Source organism: Paroedura picta, chromosome 11 (genome assembly GCF_049243985.1).
Source record: "Paroedura picta isolate Pp20150507F chromosome 11, Ppicta_v3.0, whole genome shotgun sequence".
Classification (NCBI taxonomy): domain Eukaryota; kingdom Metazoa; phylum Chordata; class Lepidosauria; order Squamata; family Gekkonidae; genus Paroedura; species Paroedura picta.
This window is the reverse complement of record NC_135379.1, coordinates 14,010,627-14,037,063: the sequence shown is the minus strand read 5'-3', so window position 1 is coordinate 14,037,063 and position 26,437 is coordinate 14,010,627. Positions and strand designations below refer to the sequence as shown.

Sequence of the window (26,437 nt, the reverse complement as noted above, 5' to 3'; positions counted from 1 at the left end):
TTTCTCCAGTGGAAGGCGGTTTCTTCTGATACCAGATGGGGAGGGTGGAAATGATTACGGTAGAAATTATTGCAGCTAGCTGAATGGATCCATGGCATCTAACCCATCCTACCAGCAACATTTTGTGACTCCAGCCTGAAACACACAATTCAGAATGTCTAGCAAGAGTGTGTTTGTTTGTATCGATTCCTTAGCCCCCTTTACTGGTTTCTAAAACATATGGAGAAGTGGTTGGGGTGGGATTACACAAGACTAACTGATAGGCTAATAATAATGTTGGATTATCTCCTAGAGGGGAGTAATAATAATAGTGTTCCTTTCAAGGAGTTGGCTACAGACAGTAGACTAGTTAAAATGCATATTTTAGTGCTCACTGTCTAGCCAGTCGATGGCTAATGAACAGAAAAAGCAAAATTCTTTGGGTAGGGGAAGGTATGCACTGGGGGCTAAATTTATTCCACACAGTAAAAAACGTATTTGCTGTATCAATTGTACTTTCTGAAGCCAAACAGACTACTGTAAAAGTCACCTAGATCTCCACTAGAGAGATCTCCTTCCCTGGAGGATGTGAAGGAAAATTGCTCAGCTAAGTGTGGGGCTGAAGAGGGAGGTCCCTTCAGAATGAAGATACTTCATATGGAGAAAGATCATCTTGTCTGAAGAAGACTCCTTGGGGAAGAAGGAGCAGGGTGGTAGAATATACTGTATACTGAGACATATTTGCTCAGTTCTTCTCAGGTGATCTTTATAATTAATCCCAAGGAACTCGATTGCTCTGTCTGCAGATCTAACCTGTCTATTTCACTGCCTACCGACTTATTTATATGGGTTATATTTCTCATTAGATGGCAAAATTACTCTGGATATCTGTGGGCAGCTTGGTTTCTTAGTGTTAAATTTTATCTTTTGAATACTTTTGGGTCCCATTGGTTAACAAGCTGCATTTAGTGGATGAGAGTTTTGAATTAGCAAATTATGTCACTTTTCATTCTTTTCCTTGGATCCTGAGTGGGGGCGGGGGTGGAAGAGTTTCCACTGTGGATTGTATTTTATTAGCACATACATTTGTGATACTGTTTTAATTTAGCGTGAACAGGGTTAAGAGGAGAAAACACAAACAGGAACATACGACCCATCTGTTGCGACAGTACATAGGATCACTGTTGCTTTTATTGAAGATGAGAGTTCCTTGAGGAATCCACACACATCAATTAAAAAATCCAATTTCTGTACCAGAAATAACTACATATGTAACATAACTGCAATACCTGCAAAGGCTCTCGAAACGTTTCTCAGCTGGGCATGCTTCTGATCTAGCGTCGACTCTTCAGATTGCGAAAAGAAATGTAGTTCTCTATACAATGTTATGAGAACCATCTGGAGTGGCTGGAAGACCACTTAGCTCAGATTTAAGAACACTGCCGGGTGTCTATTGTGTACCTTTCTCTGATACCTTAATCCACCATAAAGACAGATGGCTCACTTTGGCAGCATTAAAACCATATTTATTAGCGATAACCTCTCTAAAGAAGGAGGGGCAGGAAGAAGAAGGTAAATCGGAAGCAGAAGAAGCTGTTCACATGTGTTTCGTTGGGAAGAACTGATACACAGTTCGCTGAACTACATATGGCTAAAATCGTAATTGTTCAACCACGTAATACATGCAGTGGAGAAGATGGCTGATCCAAAATTAATACGGATTTAAATCATATGTTGATTTAGCAGGGGTAGTCAAACTACGGCATTCGCTGGCAGGGGCTCATGGGAATTGTAGTCCATGGACATTTGGAGGGCCGCAGTTTGACTACCCCTGATTTATGGCCTTAGTGAGAAATTTGCTTCTTTCCCCCCTGTTACCTGATTGGATTTGATTTATATTCTCATGAATGTCAGAGAGAGAAAGTATTTGAATTCAAGTAACTCCACATTTTCTTGAATTAGCAGAACTAGTTCTAATACAGAAAGACAGGATCTTAAGTCTGTAACTGTCTTCTACAATAGGGTAGGGAAGTTTAAGATCTCATAGGGCAGTATATGTCAGCATGCCTTTAAACTAGGAAAGTCCAGAAACAGAATATTCTTGTGTATTCTTGTCTTATTTTAGTCCTCGAAAGACATGTTCTAAGGAGACCAAACTGAAGCAGGATATGATACAAAAAAGAAACCTTGATTGATAATTAGAGAGAACTCAGAGGCTGTTGTTCAAGGCCTTTATTTCTGTAATATAGAACTTTCAAATGACTATTCATGCTTCAAATGACATTTGATGTTTTGCATGTGTGAGACAGATTTTCATATTTTTAGATAAATAAATTGGCTTTATTATTGTGGGACGCTACTTCAAATACATTTTTTAATTGTGCATTCTTCTTTGCGCCACATATGATTTCTATGAGTCTATAAACTTCTTTTGAAACAGATTATCAAATGGTAAACAGTATCAGGTAAAAGGGGGGACAGGACATGAATACTGTTTCTAATTAACACCAAAGGAATCTGTTCTCTAGGGACGCTGAGGTGATTTATTTATTCAAAGCTTGTTGAATTTTTTTCCTCCCCAGCAACTAAATTAAGTTTAACAAAGACTCAAGCAATGAACTGTCAGAATGGGCATGCTATTTACAATACGGAAAATAAGGGCTTGGAAATCTTTTAATTCAGGGACTTCTTGGTATGAGTTGCATGATGTAAATATTAAAATGGAGCCTGTGACATGGCACTGCGCCGTATGGTTAGACTAGGAGCAAGGCGATTAGAGTTCACAGCCCTGTGTTACCATGACGCTTACTGAGAGAATAATTCTACATAGGTCTACTCAGAATCCTTCCCAGGTATATCCTATGGCAGTGGTCCTCCAGATGCCCATGGACTACAATTCCCAGGAGCCCCTGCCAGCAAACGTTTGCTGGCAGGGGCTCATCAGAATTGTAGTCCATGAACATCTGGAGGACCACAGGTTGACTACCCCTGTCCTATGGGGCTCATTTCTAAGACAGTGTTCTTAGGACTGCACTGTGAGAGGCCTTGAGCCAGCCCCTGGCTTTTGGCCTAGCCTATGTTTACAATAGCCTGCCATATGGTAAATGCCATTCTGTTCCCCCCTCCCCAACACACCCAAAATGAATGTGGGTAAAGTTAACCTTAATGCCCCCTTTGTTGGGTGAAGTCTTTTTAAATAGGTGAACCACATACAGTTTCTGTTGGACATGCAGAATCAGTTGACTGGCCAATTACTCGGTTTGTCACCTGTATTTTTTACATGTTGAATACGATTGTCTATTGTTGGGGTTGGGTGCCATTGGCGGGTGTGTTGATGACTCTCCACTCCCTCTGCTTTTTATTGACTACCCTATCACTATCAAATGTATCTGTTGCTCACCCAAACCAAAGTCTGGATGTGGTTGACACATAGATGGTGAAGATGAAATGAAATTAAATCAACAGGGGAGGTGATAGGGGTTATTACATTGTACGTTACAGAAGAAGTAGATTTTGTTCTTTTAGATAACATGAATTTGTCATTAAGTGAACTTACCAGGACTATGGGAGTGTTACTGAACCCCCAAATTCTCTTTGAAAAAACAAGATCAGACTGTGGCAAATGCTGCTATTATCCAGTTAAATCTCGTTGACAACTTATATTGCCTTCCTCAGCTGATTGTACTGATCCATGCAGACATAACCTTGAGGCTTGACTACTGTAATGTTGTCTATTCAGGACTGTGCTGGAATACAACTCAGACTCTTCAGCTAGTGCAGAATATATCTGCTCACCTGTTTGCAAGGAGGAGCTGTTCCAATCATGTTGCATAAATTCATTGCCAAATTAAGCTCTTCATAGCCCACACAGCTTCAGGACAGCTTGTCCTGTTATTGACCTGCACAGACACTGAAATTCGCCCAGCAATCTCTGCTAAATATTCCGTCCTACCAGTCAGTTTGCTTGGTTTCTGCTAGGATCTTCTAGACTTTTTCTGATCTAGCCCCCTTATTGTTCTCCTGTACTTTCTTAAAAACCTTGTAAGGACTGGCTTTTTCAGAAGACCTTTTACTAATGGCTAGGGACTGGTGATTATATATTGGAACTGTTGTGATTCTATATCAGTTGTAATTGAGTACTTCTCTACTTAAAAAAAGATGTGGGAGTGTAACAATTGCCTTTAATTTTGTTGAGAGCTGCCCTGAGATTTTATAGGAGAAGGATATAATTATTTGAAGAGAGAGAGGGAGAGAGACTGTTGCTCTTGATATATCAGGATGGTGCCTGAGGCTCATGAACCATCTCAGCTAAACATGGGGTGGCAACAGTTCTGAAGAAAGGAGGAAGTGCACAGAACTGCAAGCGTATATTGAATTATAGGACCATGGCTCAGTGGTAGACCATCTCCTTGGGCTCCAGAAGGCCCCAGGTTCAATCCTGGGGATCTCCAGTTAGAAGGCTCAGGAGATAGGTGATATGAAAGCCCCTGAGACCCTGGAGAACCTTTGACAGTTTGATCTGATTCACTATAAGGCAACTTTGTGTGTTTGCATGTTCCAATAAATGGCCAGAAAGAAAAGAATTGATTTGTACAAAGGAGCATTTGCTCCTGCCATCCATTTTTATAACTTTGGCTGAAAATAATATTGCCTGGGCTCTCTACACCCTGCAAAAAAAAAATTAAATTTAGTTGTCAATGGTTATTGTACCCAGCACCTCTGAGGTTTCAGAGCATGGCTCTGTATTTTAATGAGATGGTTTGGAGGGTGAGGGTTTTCTTACTTGTCAGCTGTTGTGGATTATATAAAATAAATACAGAGATAGATGAAAATACCCTTTGACAATGTACCCGTCTAGAAACATAAGCCTTCCCTGGACCTCATGGTTATGAATACAGAGGAAATACTTAGGCTGTGAGGCTGAATGAGCTTATTCAAAAGCACCAGTGTCTTTGATGGTACTTCCAGGGGAACAGAAGTCTTCAGGATTGTCGTGCAAGGATTTGGGGTATGCGGTTGTCAAGAGGAATCACTGTTTAGCCTTAGCACGAAAGTGAGTGTATTGCTGGATCCCAATTGTGACATTGACATTCTGGCATCTTCTCTGTTGGGAAGAGCAAATGGATTCCATGGCAAGGGATCCACAAGACCATGGGTCTACACTCCTTTGATTTGGTGACAGCTAATCGGTGTCATGCCAGGGAGAACTATACCAAGGCAATTGATGCCAAGGCAGTCCCATTGATTTTTGCCCCATTGAAATGCTGCCCATTTGTTGATATATTGAAATATGTTTTTCTCATCCCTTGAGCTTGGTGGCCATTTCTGTAGCATTTGGCAGTCGAAGTGTACGTGCTCGTAACGTGAGCTGTCGATGTCCAATTCCGAGACGCCTGAAGGGAACGGAAGGAGATGTGAAATCAACACTCTGCCCAATTGGATTTTGTTTCTTTTGCTATCGTTGGAAGTGTGCGTGCCTTGGAAACTGGGCTGTCTGGGGCTTTGATAGGCCTGCAGTCCTCCCTGCGGAAGACGGCCTGTCTTCCTGTTGTTGCAGGTGCTTAAACAGAAAGGCCTACAGTCAACACTGTGTTTGTGTGTTCACTTGGGAGGAATTAAAAAGGGTGCGTGTGATGAATTTGGAGTAGTCCCATGCCACATGGACGCTGCAAATATAATCACGTAAGGCACCCCTTCGGGCAAGCTCAGAAACTGAATGTACTAATGAATAAGGTGACCAGATTTTAACATTGGTAAAGCGGGACACCACTGATGGGGGGGGGGGGGTCTTGATTAAAAATTCAGTCTATATGGAGCAACACAAAGTTTCATAGAACGCATAGAATGCAAAAATAGTATTGTAATATATATATTTTTAAATTTCAACATAAGTGCAATTTGCCAGGTGCCGCCAGATGTCCCTCCAAAAGTGGGACAATCTGGTCACCTTACTAATGAAGTGCGTCTGACTGCCATGGTCCTGGAAGGTCCTTTGGTCCATTTTGGTTACCTCTCTAGGCTCATGGCAAAAGTACAGATTTTGTGCAGGGTGTGAATGTAGGAGGAGTCCTAGTTCAGAGTCCAGATCAGTCTATGGCCTTCTTTTTCAATAGTCTGGCATGAATGCAGGAAGCTGTTTCATATTGAGTCTGGTCCTTGGTTTAGCAATGTCCTCATTGTCTACTCATGCCAGCAGCTGCCCTCTGCTGTCTCAGGTAAAGATCTTTCATTTTGACCTCCTTTTAACTGGAGACTCTTGGGATTGAACATGGGACCTTGTGCATGCCAGGCAGATGCTCTCGTCACTGAGCCATGGCACCTCTTCACACCACCTGATCCTTTTAACTGGTGATGCTCCCTCAGGGTACTCCAACAGCACATTTAAGGACCAAACTTGGACTCCTTTCAGTATCTATGAGGGCCCATGTCAAGCTTTTGTGATTTTATTTTAATAATGGCAAACGTGTCTGAAATGCAGCTGGTCAAAGCAAAGCAAAAAGCAGTTGGTCAGAGGAAGCGATTTTTAGCAGAGAAACCACTTGGAAAAGCTGGGAGAGAGTTTCCTTTTCATCACCTTCCACGGCAGATTGCAACAGGCAGGGCTGAGTTTTGTAAAGGCGAAGAAGAGGAAGACATCTGGGGATAAAACGTGGAACCACACCTGGGAATCTCCTGTGCAGTTTGGTCCTCAAGGAGCTGTGTTTTGTTGCCACTGTTGGATTTAATGCCCCCCTCCAAAGAATTTTAGGTCTGCCTAATGCCTGCAGCTGGGCACAAGGAAACTCTCTACCCCAGCCCTTCTCAACTTCTTTACCACTGAGAAACCCCTGAAACATTCTTCAGGTTTTGAGAAACCCCAGAAGGGGCACAGTGGTGCAGAATGTGATTGGGAAGCATAGCTGTCTACGCACCCACCTTTCCCACCCCCTCCAGATGCCATTTTAGGAGGGGGGGGGGTGGATCAACATGATCATATATGGTCACACATTTTTAAAATATGTTCAAAATTAATTAACTCCCACCCATTTGAGAAAGCCTTCCAGGGCCATCAAGAAAGCCCTGGTTGAGAAAGCCTGGTCTACCCTGTGCTGAACTGTGAACAGGGAGCTCAGAGGCTCAGCATAGAGTTGCCAACCTCTGGGTGGCAGCTGGAGGCCTTCCAGCTGATATCCAGGCAACAACTGACCCCCTGGCCTGGATAGCCCTGGCAAGTCCAATCATGTCAGATCTCAGAAGCTAAGCAGGGTTGGAAGGGTCTTGGGAGTTGGTAGGGAGACCTCCAAGGAATAGCAGGATTGTAACATGGGGGCAGACAATGACGAATCACGTACAAATATCTCTTGCCTGGCAGCCAGGATGGACAGACGGACGGACGGACGGACGGACGGACAGACAGACAGATCTGGGCAACAGAGATCAGTTCACCTGGAGACATTGTCCACCATGGAAGGTGGACTCTATAGCATTATATCCCATGAATGGGAAGCAGAAAGGGACCAGCAGAACTGCTGCCTTCAGGAAACCAGAAAGAGGAGAGGGAAGAGCTGGAGGGAAGGGGACAGATCAGGGTTTCAGGATTTGGCCTGCAGAACCCATGAATGCAGACAGGAGTGGGATGAACAGGCCAACTCAAGCAACAGCAGCGTGCTCGTGTGCACATGCGAATTTAATGGTCTGATCCAGTTTTGGTGTCACTTGTCCATTTTCTTTCAGTCTTTCCCACATTTGGTATCTGAACGTTTCACTTCTTTGAGACTTCTGCACGCTTCCAGGCTTCTGGTTCACCATAAACATCGGCATCGTTGCTTCCCGCAACAGCTGGCTGCCACATTGGGGAGAGATTACATTTTTTCGCACTTGCAACTTACTCTGACATATACAAAGCCTAGATTTCCCTTGGAAAGCCTGGCTCTTTCAAGACGCCCCCTCCCCCCGATCAACACGGAATCTTCCAGAAGCTGGCAGGCTTTCCTGTAGTGCTTGTTACTCTCCGTGTCTCTTCAACTTGACCTGTAATTGAAGACAACTGCGCTGGCGGCTCGTTCTCGGCATCTGTGAGACGAAGAAGTTATACAAAGTGGAGGATAAATGTTTCCAGACATGGCACCACTGACTTCCTCTCCTCCCTGCTGGGAGCCCTCTTTGCCATCCCAAGGCCTAGAAGGCAGCCTTGAAGGCACTGCTGTGTCTGAGAGGGATGACCTGGTCTTCAGGGGCCCATTAACAGAGTGCCGGCCAAGGCCAAACACCACTTCTCTAGGCCTGGTACAAACATCTAATGCACCTCACCTAAGTTCCTCCTCTTCCAAGCCAGCCTTGTGTTATGAAAAATATATTTTATATACAAAATGATATATTAGACCAGCCTTTCTCAACTTTTTTACCATTGAGAAACGCCTGAAACGTCTTCAAGAAACCTCAGAAGTAGCCTAACTGTGCAGAATATGGTTGGGAAGCATAGCTGTGAACATGCCCACCCGGGGCCCCTCCCTTCCCCTCCCCTCCCCACCCCCTCCAGGCCCATCATTGGCCATTTTGGGAGGGGGGGAAATGGGTCGACATGACCATATATGGTCATATCACCCAATAAATTGTAATACATTTTGAAAAAAAATATTTAAAATAATTAACTCCCACCCATTCAGGAAACCCTTCCAGGGCCATCAAGAAACCCCGTCCAGAAAAGCCTGTAATAGACCAAGTTGTAATAATTAACACAGAGCTAATCCCTCCACCTGGAACCCTAACTCCTAGTAAAGTGTACCCACTTCCCCCCTGTGCTTAAATTGCAGGAACCAGATCCGTCCCTCTCCCGTTCTAGATGGTGGATGCCCCCTCTCCCTCAGTCCTTGTCTCTTCCTTTCTTCCTCTTAGGATTGCGAGTTCTCCCCTGGCCACCGACATGGGTGGGGGCAGATCCAGGTTAGGGAACACCTGGAGACTTTGGGATGGAGCCTGGGGAGGACAGGAACCTCACTGGAGTACAATGCCCCAGGGTCCGCCCTCCAAAGCACCCATCTTCTCCAGGAAAACTGATCTCTGTGGTCTAGAGATGAGCTTTACTTCTGGGGGATCCCCAGTTCCCAACTGGAGGCTGGCATCCCCACTTCCTCTTACCTGTTCCCACGGAAGGCCGGAGTTCTATTGCCTGTTGCCCGTGTGGACATGCATATACCACTAGCAAAAGTTAGCTGTTCCAAGCAACTCAGTCCTAGGCATGCTTACTTGGAAATAAATCTTACCAGCTCCAGGGGGGATGACTTTCATGTGCACATGCATTGATCTCCAGCCTGTTCTGTTCAGAGGGTTGGGGGGGGGGGGTCGGTCTAAACTCATCACGTTGATTTCAAAGGGATTTAAAGTATTGCAAACTTTCCTTGGCTCGAAGCCCCACGAGCCAGTTCCCGGCCCAGCGTCTCATCCATCACAGAGCCGGTTGACCTTAGATGCACCTCCCGCATCAACCGAAATGCGGAGGAAATTCCCTTGCGATGGTGCAATCTTGCATACCAAGAACCGACCCGGCTCCCTTGCTCATTTCCAAGACAGTCCTGCATTCAAAGCCTTTGGTTTCTTCCCAGACCTCAAGCCTTGGCATGGGTGTGAGATTGCTAGGAGCTAGGAGAGCTGTCAGATCCTCTGCATACAAATGAACAGCCTCGGCAAGCCTGTCTTTGTTCTAAATCCTCGTGTCCTTTCGCCGGGACACGGGACGGTTTTTATTTCGGCTTTAAATAGGGCAGAGTCGAAACTCTATGTTGATATTGGGAGGCACCAGTGGCGGGGTGGGGTACGGGGTGGGGGTGGGTGATGATTTTGCTGTTGTTGTGGCCAAGGGGCAGACAGTCTAATAACAAAATGGCAATAAAGGAGCTGGAGAAAAGCAACAGGGGCTGGTGTAGCCAGCAGTCAGTGGGGCTGGGGCGGGACGAGGAAGAGGGAGAGCCAACTGGCTACAAGTCCGCTCTGAGTTTCAAAGGAGATGTACTCACAAGATGTGCTTCTCTTCATATAAGGAACTGCCACGGGAGACACACAATGATGGTTGGGACACAGTCCTGCCGTGCACCCGAGGGCCGTTTTCGGCATTTTCACTCTGCTTCTGGCATGTATATTTGCGTTTTACATAGAGATGTCACGACTGAGTCCTGCATTTTATGGCCGTTTAACCCCAGAGTAAGTTCACAATGATTTTCCCCCTGTATGTGTGTCTGCAGTTTTATTTCATGTGTTTGGTGAAATGGATCCAGAGCTCAAAAGCTTGTCTGTAACCTTTAGTGCTAAGAGAGGAGCGCTGTCCGGGACATACGTCCAGTGTCCGGACTTTGCTTCCGCTGTAGCGAGCCGATCCGTGTGCACCCAGCTTGGCTGGCCCCTATAGCGTCTGCCCCCAGGAGCCGGTTGTGATGCCTCACAGCAAAAAAGATAGGTTAGAAGAAGAAGAAGGAAGAAGAGTTGGTTCTTATCCGCTTTTCCCTACCCGAAGGAGGCTCAAAGCAGCTTACAGTCACCTTCCCATTCCTCTCCCCACAACAGACACCCTGTGGGGTGGGTGAGGCTGAGAGAGCCTTGATATCACTGCTCGGTCAGAACAGTTTTATCAGTGCTGTGGGGAGCCCAAGGCCACCCAGCTGGCTGCATGTGGGGGAGTGCAGAATCGAACCCGGCATGCCAGATCAGAAGTCCGCACTCCTAACCACTACACCAAACTGGCTCTCATCCTAGGTTAACTTTGAAATAATATACTGGCCAACTGGCTACTTGCCGAAATGCAATTCTGTTGATTGGACCAGTAAACAATGGACTGTGGGCAATTCCAGAACAGCTGAATGAGCCGTCTGTATATTTCCACCACTGGCATCCACCATCTTTGCTATTTCACATATTGCCTCGCTGCGATATTAATTTAAAGTTCCTTATTTCTTGTTTCAGAAAACAACAGCTATTTATTTCCCGGTTCAAAAAACAACCACTAAAAGACCTCTTTTCGAAATCTGTTTTCAGTTACACGAATATTTGTGCACTTAATAATTATCTCGGCTTTCTTGATGTATGCGCTTTTTTTGACAGGCCCTGATTTGTTGTTGAGAAGGGCGTGTCCTCATGTGTCGTTAGTTACTAAGCGCACAGCTGGAAGCATCTCGGCAAAATGTGAGAATTCTGAGCACGCTTCATTGTTTCTAGAAACCAGATTTTCAGATTTCATGACAACGTGAAGGAACATATTCTCTGCAATATTCATGAGCGTGCTTTGGAGAACAATGGATTATGCTCCTCTTGGACTCACTCAGGACTACTTTGAAATCAGTAAGAAATCACGTTGAGATATATATCACGCCGGTATTAAATACATATAGTAAAGCCCGTTGTGTGTTGTAATGCAATGGGTGCTAGCTCATGATCTGGAGTGGGTTTAGTGCCTTGCAAGGAAGCTGGCAACCCTAAGAGGAGGTCTCTCCATGCACAGCAGTCCTGATCCCAGTCAGGTTCAAGCACACCTAGGAAGGGTGGAATTCCAGAACACGAACCTACACCTATCTGGCAACCTTACCTCCTCTGTGCAATGTTTTCTTGACCTGAAATAGGCAGGGGGCACTATGTGGCCGGATGAGTGGCTGCAGAGGCATTATACCCTTTTTAGGTCCCACATTAAAACCTCAGGGAATATTTCCAACCCAGGGGTAGCCAACCTCCAGGTGGGGCCTGGAGATCTCCTGGAATTACTGTTCATCTTCAGACGATAATGATTAGCTCCCCAGGCAGAAAGTTCCAGAATGTAATGACCTTCAAGCAATGGTACTAGACCTATTAAGGGACATCAGCCCATTTTGTGCTTGAATTGTAATTGTCGCTTTTTGGTTTCCGAAATACACCAAACCATCCCTTACGTCAGGGGTAGTCAAAACTGCGGCCCTCCAGATGTCCGTGGACTACAGCGTTCACTGGTAGGGGCTCGTGGGAATTGTAGTCCATGGACATCTGGAGGGCTGCAGTTTGACTACCCCTGCCTTACGTGGTCGTAACATTTCTCATTTCCAGTGTACCAAAGGTAATATAACTGGAGCTTATACGGATACATTCAGAAGAATGATCTTCTCTTTTGATTTGTCTAGATCAGGGATAGTCAAACTGTGGCCCTCCAGATGTCCATGGATTACAATTCCCATGAGCCCCTGCCAGCATTCGCAGTTTGACTACCCCTGGATCTTATTGCTTTGCGGTGGTGGTCAAGAGCTACCATAGCAATTTTCTCTCTCCCATGGCAGATCCTTCTATTCTCTGTCACCTAAAGGAAATAACGCCCCCTAACTTTCTCCATTTGAAGATGTGGACTTACCCACCTTGCCAATCAAACTTCTATGATTCCAGTGCAAAGACAACACATCATACTCTAGTTCCACTAAAATAAATGCTCCGCTAAACTGCCACTTATTGCAAAGAACTATCTCTGGATCAGGGCCTGGAACATGGGAGATGTTTTCCAGATTGTTCAGATAAATTTAGTTTTTCTCTGGATCAAAACCCAGCATTCTACAATATGACATTATCATTTATCTCATACATTATACATTGCACAGCACACACTGTCAAGCTTACGTTGGAAACACGATCATTTTGCGATCAGCAGTTTAAAACAATCTTTTTGTTTTCAGTACACTGTAAAGAGACATGCAGGAAGAAGAACACAAAAACTAGGTCTTGTTTTCCCAATAATATGTGTCATTCGGCAACATTTCCTTTGAGTTATTAATGAAATCCTTAACTGTAGAGATGGCCTTGAATACGGAAGATGGAAGCGGCAGAAGCAGATTCCTTGGCCCAAGGTTCCTCGTCATGTTATTGTTCTGTCTTCATATTTGAGGGAATTTTCCACTGCAGTCAATCAAGCCTTTTGACAAATGGAGAGGTTATGCACCTCTGGCCTACCGCTCTCAAACGTTCCGGCCGTGACATCGCAACCCCTCAGCGAGAGCACAAAACTGCTCCAGAAATGCACAGCGTTTTCCTGCGTCTATGGCGATGCATGCGGATGAAGCATTCCGCCACAAATATTTGCCTTAGAAATGCTAAACAGTTTGGAAGAGACTACAAAGAGCCCCTTATCAGGATCAGCACCCAGGCCGGAGCTGACCTGATGAAAGCAGGCATTTTCTGCTGTGGGGGGGCAATTAAAACTAGAGGAGCCTGATGGTTCTCTTTTACCACTTTCTGCTAGGCAGCGGGAGTAGAAGCATTATTCTCATTGTTTGGGTCCTTTTATTTGGGCTGAAATAACAGAATTGGTTTTACATACCCAAAAATAAAAACAGGGAAACAGAATAGATTCAGCAAGAGCAAGAGCAAGGTGTGTGTATTTGAAAAGTATAAAGCAAAAAAGTCCATAGAGTAGGGAGAATCGGCAAGCCACATTTGCCTTGAAACCCAAAATTTCAGAGCATCCCTCTGTGGTACTTATTAGAATGTCTATTCAATATCGTTTATTACATTTTATAACGGTTGTGTCATTGTTTTATATTTCAGCTAGGGACCACGCCTGTTGCATTCAGAATACAATGGGTGCTAGATTGGGGTGGGTTGGGGTGGAAGAACTCTGTGGATGGGCTCCCCCTCCCCCAGGACCTGGAAAGGCTGCAGGCTGGAGGCCCCCGGGAAGGGAACTCACCAGCAGGGGCAGCTCTCATGCAGCAGGGATCTGCAGCCTCTGAGCCTCAGAGGGAAGTGGAAGGAGGAGGGGGTGGTCAGGGGTGGGGGATGGAAGGTGATTGGCTGACTGCCGGACAGTCAGGCAAGCCGGTTGGAGGAGGAGGCACTTAGGGTGGGACATCCACCCTGAGCGGGTGTTAAGCGCCGAGTGGCACTTAAGGCATGAGACACACTTCTCCTCCAATCCCTTACCAGAACTATATAGTGGTACAGATTATAATTTTTAAATTTTAGATCTCATTTTTTATAAACAAAATAAATAAAAGGCTGCTGTAAATGAAATCGGTTATACATTGTTGCCACAGTTGCCCCTCCTCCTGAAAGCGCCCGCCAATTTATATACAATTTATAACCAATTTATATACAATCTTGAACACTGGGTCGTCATGCCATTGTTCAGTTTCGGTTTAATGTCTGTGAAAGAACACTTGCATAATTTTATGGTTGGGGGTCACCACAACATGAGGAACTGTATTGAAGGGTCGCGACATTAGGAAGGTTGAGAACCACGGGACTAGAGGGTATTTCTTAGGATGTCAACAACTGTCTCAGCTAGACAAAGCTGTAGAATTGTAGGTGAAAGAAAGCCAGGCACTGGGATGGAAGGTGATGACAAACCAACCCCGAAGATGGATAACAGTCAGGAAGACCCACAGTCAACTTGGTGCCCATCAGTAGCTTTCTTTTATTCTTTTTGCTCCTCCGGCATATGCTAATCTACCCGGGCCCTGCAGCACATTTGCGACTCAGACTGTTTTACTGCACATTAAGGTAAGAGTGTTTATTTATGCAACTTCACTTCCAATAAAAGCTGAACTTTACGGAGCATTATACAGTGTGCCGTGGATGCTGCGCATTGCCGGGTCACACCATAGATCAGGCTGGAGCTGCCAAACACCCAGCAAGGAACTTTGAAGCAAACTGTAGTAAGAGGTTGAGAAGAAAAAGGAGCCAGAAACAATACAGGTTAGAAAAATGTTTATTTTAGTTAGCAAAAGAAGAAAGAGTTGGGCTTATTAGATGTATTTTTCCTACTGTATTAATTCTGGGTTCTGTTCCTGGAAATAGTGACTGGCTCGGGACTTTCTGGAGCCGACCCAGTTGGGCCTTCAGATCGCTGCATGCCATTAAAACAGGCTAGTGATTACGTCTGAGGGTCTGTTTATAGGGTCTGCACCAAACTCCCTGTTCTCCTGCTCAGCCAGTCTCCGTAGTGAGACACACACATTGCAAAGAGGTGATAAATGAGACCTTCTTTGCGGGACCGAAGTGTGCCAAAGAAATGAGAGGGGCAGAGAGAATTTATTAGAAACTGGATCTAAAAATTGCAGGGACTCTTCCAAAGGCCAAGCGTCTGAGTTCTCAAGCAAGAAGCCCCAGGAGTCTCCTCAAGTCTACGGATGCAGCAAATTTCACGGTGGACCTATCCGACACTTGAACGCACCCTGTTCGTCTCAACCAGATTGTGAGCAGATGGAGGAACTGTTCAGCTTGCACCGAGCAGTCCCAAAAGCTACCAAACAAGCATGCAGGTCTTCTCAGCCGATTGGGAGATGAGCAGGGAGTTGGGTTCTGACCCATCACTGTTCTCAGAAAAATAGCTTCACGGTGTAGCTGGAAGTCAGATGCAATCTTCTGATCTTCCCCTTGCAAAAGGTCAGGCCTGGAGTGTCAGCTTAGGTTGGGGGGGGGGGGGGGAAAGAGAAGCAGGAGCAGCTGGGCAGACAGTTTGGGCCTCTCCCCAAACTGGCTGCATCTCAACAAGTCTGGATACAACGAAGTTTCCAGGATGGGACATCTGAAGAAACAGCTGACCCCTGTGATCAGCTGGGGGAAATCCAGAAACACCTCCCCCTCCCCAATGTTTTTTTTTGTTGAGTGTAGAGAATTCTCAGCAGGAGGTCAGAAGGAGACTCCCAGCTGGTCCCTCATGCACTGAGAGTCACTTCTGGTGGCAATAAGTAGATGTTTTTTGTGAATGGACATGAGCAAGTATCTAGAAATAATTGGTTTGTGTCTAATCAAGTGAAGAAGAAAAAGAAGAAGAAGAAGAGGAGGAGGAGGAGGAGGAAGAGGAGAAGGAGGAGTTGATTCTTATATGTCGCTTTTCTCTACCCGCAGGTAGAGGCTTACAACTGCCTTCCTTCCTCTCCCCACAACAGACTCCCTGTGAGGTGGGTGAGGCTGAGAGAGCCCTGATATTACTGCTTGGTCAGAACAGCTTTATCAGTGCTGTGGCGAGCCCAAGGTCACCCAGCTGGTTGCTTGTGGAGGAGCGCAGAATCAAGCTTTTCTTGGATGCTTTAGGATGCTTTGGGCTGATCCTGCGTTGAGCAGGGGGTTGGACTAGATGGCCTGTGTGGCCCCTTCCAACTCTATGATTCTATGATTCTAAGCCTGGCTCACCAGATTAGAAGTCCATGCTCCTAACCACTACACCAAGCTGGCTCTAGTGTAGGTAAGAGGACATCTATGATTTGGATCATATGTTCTAGCTTGGTGCTTTAGGCACTCAGCCAGAAAATGAAGCTGGGTAGACCTGAATCTGTTGTCTTATTCTGTAGACCTTGCACGTGGTCACTGTGAGTCTGTCGTCTGAAGTATGGAGTACAGAGGGGAAAACACAATAGTCAATTTGGGTTCTTTTTAGTTTACAGGGATCTGATCCCGTGTCTATAAGAACTCATGTGGTGATCTCATGAGAGGCACATAAGTGCAGCAAAGAAGTCTTCTGAAAACTTTGTCACTCCCACAGATTGCTTTTCAGTATGTGATAAAGTGAGTTCATTTTTCCACTCACCTCATTATGCACTAAACAGTGATTTTAGTAGAAAACGGAGCAATCTGTGGCGAAAGTGGCAGAAACAACCAGGTAGAAAGTCTTGGCAAGACATGAGAGGTTTCTGGCAAAACATTCATCTGGTACAACATAATGGGACTTCCAGGAAAACATACAGCTAATCCACTTTTGTCATTAGAGGCAATCAAACAAATAACTTTGTAATACAGTTTAGTACAATGAACACTTACTTCCTATGAGTTTACCACATGCTGATGGACACATTTTGCTCTTCTGCATAGCCCTGAGCCACAGAACCTTGTCTGTTGTTTAAGATTACTATCTTTTCCTCACAACTACTAAACACTGGCTTCTTAATACAGCCCTCACTGTGTGTGGGGGGGTGTAGACGAAGGCATTGCTAAGGCCCATTCTTATTCAGCAATAGTAGAGCATTATGAGTAAATGCTTCCTGAGAACACTCTTAAGGTCCAGCAACTTGACTGCAGCTTTGCACCATGGAGGGCCATAAATAGACATATTTTTCAGGCTGCAGCTGCTGCTGTTTTCACTTCAAGGATACAGGAAGAAACCCCCCCCCTCCAAAAGGAGATATATTTTTTTACAGTCATTTACCTTTCCCCTGGATCTTCTAGGTCAGGGGTAGTCAACCTGTGGTCCTCCAGATGTCCATGGCAGGGGCTCGTGGGAATTGTAGTCCGTGGACATCTGGAGGACCACAGGTTGACTGCCCCTGACTTAGGACACATTTTGGGATGTCACAGGAAGAGGGAGGAAGTTGTGCTTAGCAACCCAAAGTCCTTCTGTCCATGGAAACACTGAGCAGGGATCCTGCCCTGAGATTGAATCTCCAGCATGTTTTTCATTCACCCGGAGCAGCCAGAGGGGCCCCAATTCATCTAGGATTGTGGTTTGGGGGTAGAAGGCTATAATGTCTCCCTTGCTCACATTGTTTTCCTGGCTTCAAAAGGGTCCCTAGAGCCATTATTTGCTCTTTTGGATGGAAATACGTTTCCTAGATGGAGTCTCTTTCTCCCCACGCAGCAAATAGCAGCTCTGGCAGCTGTTTGAGGTGAGGGGAATTATATGGAAAGAAAGAGAGCCCCCGTCTTTTGCACAGCAGCCTCAGCCTGAATCCTGTCTTCCTCTGGCTGCTATCTGCCAAGGGAAAATGCCCTGAAGATCTGATCACAGCTCTTGGGCATTCTGTCTGATCTTATGCATAAGCAAAAATGGTCATCATCCATCTTAAACATTGGATTAAGTGATTTCTTAGAACAATGGTCCTCAACCTTTTTATCACCGGGGACCGGTCAACGCTTGACAATTTTACTGCCCCGGGGGGGGGGGTAGTCTTTTGCCGAGGGACGTCGCTGCTGCCGCCTGACCCCCTGCTCCACTTGCTTTCCCGCCGGCGCCCCTGACTTCCCGCCGCCTGCCGGTGCTCAGGTGGCGGTGGCGATGTCCCTCGGCAAAAGACTATCCCCCCTCCCCCCGGGCCTCAGTAAAGTTGTCAAGCGTTGACCGGTCCCCGGTGATAAAAAGGTTGGGGTCTATTGATCTAGATAATGGTTGGGGGGGGGGAATTAACCTTGGCCAGTTTACTGAGGCTTAAGAAGAATACAGGTTCACAAAGCACACCCTAACAGTTCCACAAACTCGATGAACTAACAGGCAGAAGCTGGCTATTGAGTCGGTAAATGAAGCAAACTAAAACCCAAGGCAAGTTTTAAATGCTTCCGTTCTATGATCAATCTTGGAAACCATTAAACATCGCAAACTCACTGGATAATTAAATAAATAAATACAGGAATAGAGGCGAGAAATCAGGTCACCCCCTAACGACAAGCATTTCGCAAGATGTATCAGACAGGGAATGACATTACAGATGCCTTCTCTTGTGCATTGGGCTGCTTTTGCCTTTAGCTGTCTGGAAGTGAATGGGCAGCAAACAGGCAGTAACCCAGTACTCAAGATGCAAGTAGGAAAGTAGGTCTGGTTTTACGCCCCAGGAAGGCCCATGGACCCTTCTGTTCCTCTCCAGGCTGACCGCTGATGCCCAGTGTCTGAAAGACGAATGGAAACCGATGCCTTTATTTCTGCCATTTTTATGCGAGAGGCAACACATATACAAAGACGCAAGCATTTCTCAGCTGCTCTAAGCCATCTTACATCTCTTTGCTGCTCCGATGAGATCCAGGTGTTCTCCATTGTTATCACCTCACTGTCTTAATTCAGTTGTGAAAATCAATTGCTTTGTTTCTGGAACATAGTAGTCCTAATTGTCAGGTGTTAGTTATTACTTGTAGAGCTTTGGAAAAGCTGTGAAAACTGGCTCCTCACACTTTCTCTCTCCCCCTCTTCCTGGCTAGGATCGGATTTAAGGCTGACTTTTGTCCGAGTGTTTCCAACAAACGGCTAAGAGAGCTAACATTGTGACACATTTTATTTAGATTTATGAACACGGCGGATCTATTTACATGTGAGTATGTGTCTAGAATATGCATACGACAATCAGGATTGTCCTTGTAAAGTTCTCGGTCCGTATCAGTTTGCACGACACAACAGGGTTGCTACATTACAGCTTCCAGATGTGCCGAAACAATAAAATCACACGTCTTGTAAGTGTATTTAGTTTCAATTTGCAAGCTGTTCCAATGCCAACCCTGATTCTCAAGGAGAAGAAACACACATACACACATACACACACCAATCCCCAAAATAGATCAACCTGATCAGTGGTCATTTTCACATTGTATGGCATTTTCTTGAAGACCGACAGTCCCCCAAATAAACAATGTAAAGAAAAGGACTCATCACCTAAGCTCTTCTGAGATGTACTTTGGCAATTAGCACATGATGGAATTCAGCTTAGTGCGTGATCACAGCCAAGAGAAAAGGTATTTCTGATCCATCTGGATAACCAGTTTTTATAGCCATTGTTTACTAAAGTAGTAAATTATGCCTGACCATTGACTGGCAAAGAGATACTGTCTCTTGGAGCTTCATTAGTTCGACTGCCCTGTGTGAATATTTAAGATCTGGTATGCTGACATGGGAAAGGCTTCTAACACCCTTAGTTTTGTTCAGACTTACGATAATGCAGGGAATTTTGGCACATATGCATTGTCTTAAAATGTCTCCAAAGCATATTACTGTTTTTCGCAGGAATGTGACTTTGGATTGGATCTTTTCATTTGCTCAGCTAAGGTGGCAGCTTCTAGGGCAAGAGGCTGGAAGTCAATGACCTCCCCACCACCACCACCACCACCACCACCACCACCACCAATGCAGTGGCAGATCCTGGCTGGCCCATTCTTCAGTCTCAGAGTTTCCAGATGTTTGATCTGTTCAGTGTTGGCTGAAGGTCCCCCTGTGGCAGTGCTGTGCCCCTCCTGCATTGCTGATGCCACCCTTCCCTCAAGATCCAGAGACTGCTTGGTGTAATGGTTAAGAGCGGCAGCCTCTACATGGGACAACTGGGTTTGATTTCCCCACTTCTCCATGTGCAGCCAACTGGCTGACCTTAGGTCTGTCAAAATTCTGTCAGAGCTCTCAGCCTCACTTACCCACAAGGTGTTTGTTGTGGGGAGAGGAAGGGAAGGAGACTGTAAGCCTCTGTGAGACTCTTTCAGGTAGTAAAAAGCGGGGTACAAAACCTCAGCTGCCTTCTCATAATCCTCCTCAGTTTTTTATTGGCTGATTGAAAATCAAATCAGAGATGCTTCTGTTATTGTTGTTGCTGTTGTTGTCAGCCATTGATTTGTGTCTGATTCTTGGGGATCCCATGGCATGATCCTCGGTTCGGCACAGCCTCCCTCAAACATGCAGTGATCTGGCCAGAGTCCACCCTGGTCACGTCCAACCACCACATTCTTTGTCAGCCTGGTTTCCTGTCTCCATTGACCAATCCTAGCCTAATCGTTTTCTCCATTGAATAGGACTGCATGATATGGCCAAAGTAAGTGAGCCAGAGTTTCGTGATTTTGCCTACTGATGACATATCAGACTTTATGCACTGTAGCATTTCCTTGTTCGTGACTTTTGCCATCCATGGAACCTGCAGAAGCCTTCTTCAACACCAGAGTTCAAAGAAATTGATTCTTCCTTTGTCCACTTTCTTCATCGTCCAACTTTCACTGCCATAAGTGGCTATTGGTAATATGATGGATCTAATTAATCTACATTTGGTAGTCAGGCTTATTATGTCCTTGCTTTTCCAAGTTCGGTTCAAGGTCGTCACTGCTGAGCGACTCAGAGCAACTCAATGTTTTATTTCCACACTGCAATCGCCACTCACATCAATTTGTGATCCAAGACAGTAAAGGAATGAACACGTGTGATTACTTTCCCATCAATTATTATTGTGACATGTCTGTTTTTTTTTGCAGTGGTCACAATTTTGGTCTTTTTAGTGTTTAAGAGAAGGCCAGATTTCTTACTTACTTCATTGGCCTTTGTAATCTGCTGTTCTAGGCCTTCCTTAGTTTCTGGCAGGTGGGTCGTGTCATCAACATACCAAAGATTATTTATATTCCTTCCTCCAATCTTAATTCCAGTGTTTGATTCCTTGAGATCAATCTCTTTCATAATGATCTCGGCGTACAAGTTAAACAGGAAGGGGGAAAGAATACAGCCTTGGCACATTCCTTTCTCTATTTTGACCCAGTCAGTGTCACCAAATAGTGTAGGCACAATGGCTTCTTGGTTTGCATAGAGTGACTGCATTAGTTTGATTGAATGCACTGGCACCACAACATTTTGCGGGACTTCCCACAATTTGTTGTGATCTACACAATCACAAGCTTTCTTGTAGTCAATAAAGCAGATGTAGACATCTTTCTAATATTCCTATGTCTTTTCCAAATTCCAGCACAGGTTTGCTGTGTGATCATGAGTGCCATACCCCTGTCGAAAGCCAGCTTGAACATCTGGTAATTTTCTCTCAATGGTTGTTTCTCTGCATTGTTGTATGATTTTGAGAAAGATCTTACTAGCATGAGAAATGAGGACTATTGTATGGTAAATGAACCAGTTTTTTTATGTTAAAGGTAAAGGTATCCCCTGTGCAAGCACCAAGTCATGTCTGACCCTTGGGGTGACCCCCCAGCAAGCTGGGTACTCATTTTACTGACCTCGGAAGGATGGAAGGCTGAGTCAACTTTGATCCAGCTGCTGAGATTGAATTCCCAGCCTCATGGTCAGAGCTTCAGACAGCATGTCGGCCGCCTTACCACCCTGCACCACAAGAGGCTGTTTTTTTAAAGTTACCCTCTTTAAAAACACATAATTTTGTAACACTTCTTGAACCCTCACCAGATTATTTCCTGTTGTAAGAGTTTGGTCACCGTTTTGGTTGTCCTTACAGCAGAAAATGGTGGCTGAACTCTTGTAAGAAGAAGAAAACTTATGAACATTTGGGAAATGGTAAACTGGGCATATTGTGCTATTTTTAAATGTGCTCAGGAAAGCAAGGAAGTCAAGAGAGAAAAAAGATTATCTCCTCCAGCTTCTCCTCCAGGTGGGAAATAAGTCATCTTTGATGACTGGGAGTGATGCTTCCTGAAACTAATTACAGGGAGGTTTTAGCCAATTAGAGGTCACATAGTAAACATGAAGGCAGATGAAGCCTCTTGACAGTCATGCTTTCTTCTCCTTTTACAGTAACACCTCCGAAATTGCTGATGAAAATGATCCAAGTTGACTAAAATGACAATGGAAACCTCCCCTATCCCTTAGACCAGGGGTAGTCAAACTGCGGCCCTCCAGATGTCCATGGACTACAATTCCCAGGAGCCCAGGGGCTCCTGGGAATTGTAGTCCATGGACATCTGGAGGGCCGCAGTTTGACTACCCCTGCCTTAGCCTCTGCTTAGTCCATAAAAAAAGAAGAGATTTAGTTATGTTTGTCTGTTTAAGTATGGATTTAAATCACGTGTGATTTTAAGATGTTATTATTTTCCCTCAGCATTTTGAGTTGGGGAAGATTTTAACATTAAAATAAATAAACATGCAAAACAGAATTCTCTCAAATATTTCTTCATTGGCTGAATCGGAGAAGCCTCTACACACGAAGACAGGTGAAAAGGCCAGGATCCTGGTCCATTGTGCCAGGCTAAACATGGAGGTCCCAGAATCAAAAGGAACCGGCTAACAGAGCCATGTTTGTATCCTGCCTAAACTCAGATTACTCAGACCCTAGTACTGCCAATCACAACAGCTCAGCCTCCTGTTTCCTAAATCATCAGCTGTCACTCAACTCTGTGTTCCTAAACACATTCAGGCTCAAGTCTTACTGGTTTCAGTGGTTTTTGCTCCAGAATACATGCATTTGTTACAGAAAGTTGGATGCACCCAACTAACCTTCTTGTTGAGAATACCGTTGTCGAGTATGCATCTCTGGTGGCTGCTTATTTTGCACAGTCTTCTTATTGGTTAATAAACAAGTGTAGATCTGGCATGGTGTTAGTTAGAGCAGTGGTCCCCAACCCCCGGTCCGGGGACTGGTACCGGTCCGTAGATCAATCGATACCAGGCCGCAGCTCCTTCTCATCCTCCTCCCTGGCTGCTGCCTCAGGGGCTGCCCTGCCACTCTGCCACTGGTTCACCTTTGGTGCTTTCCAGCGGCCGCCATGGCTGGGGCTCCCCCTTGGTGTGGCACTGCGCAGCTGCTACTGGCAGCGCCCCCCAGTGGGCGGTGGGAAGTCAGGGGCACTGGCAGGAAAGCAAGTGGAGCAGGGACTCAGCTGGTGGTGGCGACATCCCTCGGCAAAAGACTACCCTCCCCGGGCCTCAGTAAAATTGTCAAGCATTGACCGGTTCCCGGTGATAAAAAGGTTGGGGACCATTGAGTTAGAGCATCCAAGGGTCTGAGAGAAATGGGTTTGAATCCCCACTTTGCCAAGGAAGCTTGCTGGCTGGCCTTGGGCCAGGTTTACCCTCGCAGCCAAACCTGGTGCTGTGGAGAGAAAAACCTGAAAAAAAAAAAACACCATGGGGGTTAAAACCCTCCCAAATAATGAGTGCCTGTAGCTTTAAAAAAATGAACTCCTTGTGTGGCTGTTGCTAGGTAACCACAATATTGTAACAGTGTTGTAAACCACTTTGGATCCCCACTGGGGAGAAAACAGGGCATAAATAAATATATTTTGCATGCCAGGTCCTCAGGGTGGGATGAAAAATATGAATTTTGCTTCTGGCAAACTGATCAGATGACCTATTCTTGAAGAGCAGAGAGCAGCAGCCATGGGTGCCAAAGAGCGAACAGCTGATGTTATTTAGCATCTCATACAGAATAACCAAAAGATCTTTTTTGGCTCCTTGATTTGAATTGGTGGCTGTTTTCAAACTTAGTAAACAGGATAACACAGAAATGGTCTGATGAATATACACTCAAAATGGAGTTTAGCTGGAATATTTAGTCCCCCCCCCAATGCGGCGGCCCTGCTCCTTTCCCGGCAGTGAAGGCTCTTCCCCCGGCCCCCTCACCTCCCGGACTGACACTCGGAGGAGCCAGTCAGGAGCCACGAAGCCAGGCATTGAGTCCCCTGTGAGTTTTTATCCCGGACTCGCCCCTCCCCTTTCTCCTCCCACATTGCCCTTAGCGTTTTATTACTACCGCTCCCATGGAGCAGTTTACAGATAAGTACTCATTCTATTATTTGGGAGGGGTTTAACTCCGAAGTAGGATTTTTTCTTTTTAATTCCATGGTTTTTAAATTCCAGGTCTGGCCTCCGTCTTGTCTGTTCATGACTCCAGTTTGCAGTTTTAATTAGCCGCAGATGGCACAATGTTGAAAATTGGACATTTTGATTTTTCGGTGTATTTGCATTCTTGTTATTTGTATAGTAAATATTGTTTACAATTGTATGCTTGTCAGATTTTTTTTTTCATATTTTGGATTTTGATATGCCTTATGTACTTTTCTTTTGTGTTGCCAGGCACTGAACACCATCAAGTGAACTTTCCAGCTGCTATTTACATACATGAAGCTTTCTAGAAATAATCTTGCTGTTCTTTGTTTTGCCTTTGACAGACCTGTGTTCTGTCATCAGATATGTGAAATATGCCCTCTCCCTCCTGCATGCCACAAAGCTATGGACTGCCATGAGAAAAAGAAGCAAGAAATAGTTTGGCTGTAGAAGAAAAGTGTTGCTAGGGTAATTCCATGGAGCTTATGGTCTTTTATTGAAATATTATGAGTCCTTCAATCCACACCTACAAGATTCTGTGTGAATGTAAGCAAAACTGGCTGGATACAATTCTTAATGGTTACCAGTCACCAATCACCCTGTTTGGTTTTCATTGTCATTTTTTGTTTCTGAGAAATGTATCTAAAGCCCCCCCCCCCAAGAAAAAACATCTTTCCAACATTAATAAATAGCTTATGTTCAACAGCAAATGTTCTGTTTTTTGGAGAATGTGCAGGAAAGCAGTCAAGATTATTTTTTTTAAATCCTGAAATCAGCAGTTGCTTGGCATGGAAATGATACAGACACAAATATTAGCTTCACAGCATCAAAATCAGCCCCAGATTGGCCTGTGCAAAATCTCTTTGAAGCCAGATATGTGCTATGTGTCAGTTACTTGACATAATAGTGACCTAATGAATGACACATCATATCCAGATTTTTGAGTAACCATCTGCTCGTATGCTGTGAAATAGATCACAGTGTAATGTTTATTGGTATTGAACCAGGCCAATTTTTGAACATTGTTGACACCTTAGTAGGGTTTTGCTTGTTGGGGGGGGGGGAACCCTAATGCAGACTGAGGGATGTGCGCTTTGGCGCAGTGCAGCCACCTTGGCGATCACCACTGCTGACCCCCCTCTCCACGCCGTGGTGCTGGCCACCTCAGGCTTCGGTGATCGCCGAGGTGGCCAGGCCACACCAAAGTGCACATCCCTTGTGCTGAAAAAGTTCTTATGAGTTTTCTGATGGAAATTATCCAGAGATATGTGACAAATCACCTTATCAAGCTGTTCAGATGGGATTCCAAACAGAAAAGGAAGGTCTTAGCATAAGGTGACCAGATTTCAACATTGGTAAAGTGGGACACCATTGACCGGGGGGGGGAGGGGTTCTTGATTAAAACGTTGGTCTATATGGAGCAACAAAAAGTTTCATAGAATGCATAGAACGCAAAAATAGTATTGTTATATATATGTGTGTGTGTGTGTGTGTGTGTAAAGGTAAAGGTAAAGGTAAAGGTAAAGGTAAAGGTATCCCCTGTGCAAGCACCTGGTCATGTCTGACCCTTGGGGTGATGCCTTCCAGCGTTTTCATGGCAGACTCAATAGGGGGTGGTTTGCCAGTGCCTTCCCCAGTCATTACCGTTTACCCCCCAGCAAGCTGGGTACTCATTTTACCGACCTCGGAAGGATGGAAGTCTGAGTCAACCTTGTGTGTGTATGTATATATATATATAAATTTCAGCATAAGTACAATTTGCCAGGTACCCCCAATTGTCCCTCCGAAAGTGGGACAATCTGGTCACCTTACGTTAGCAGGAAGGGGAAAACTGGATTGTATCCTTCAAAACAGCCAGCACAACATGCTCCTGGACGTAGATATCCCCCATGTTCCCTTTACGCCAGCAGCCTCTTTTCGACGCCCAGAAAAACAGATGCAGGAATCCATGGGGCCCACAAGGACTCACAGGGACAAAAAAGGAACGTGTCAGTGAAGAGGAGCCCCAGACGCTCTGAAGACAAAACTAGGACATGAGAGCGATTTCATCTGAATTTCTCTCCTCTTGTGATTTTCAGTATCAGGTGTTCAGGAGGCAAAAAGGGCTATTGTATGGAGGAGAATATGAGGAAGGCCCATGTCTGGTGCTTGACGGGATTCAACCCACTGTAAAGACACTTTATGAAGAGCCAGAACACGTATCAAGCATCTTGCACAGATGTTAAAATCAGCCCCACTTGCTGCATCACTGACTTTCCCTAT

The 26,437-nt window shown here is 45.2% G+C and overlaps 1 long non-coding RNA gene across 1 annotated transcript in view; it reads left to right on the top strand.

Moving 5' to 3' along the window:
• Positions 1-24,832, top strand: part of LOC143821000 (uncharacterized) — a 29,843-nt gene extending 5,011 nt beyond the window's left edge. Inside the window, exons 2-3 of the long non-coding RNA XR_013225622.1 lie at positions 21,357-21,417; positions 24,425-24,832. This is a non-coding gene — a long non-coding RNA (uncharacterized LOC143821000). The remainder of the gene's footprint in view (positions 1-21,356; positions 21,418-24,424) is intronic.
• The last annotated feature ends 1,605 nt before the right edge of the window (positions 24,833-26,437 follow it).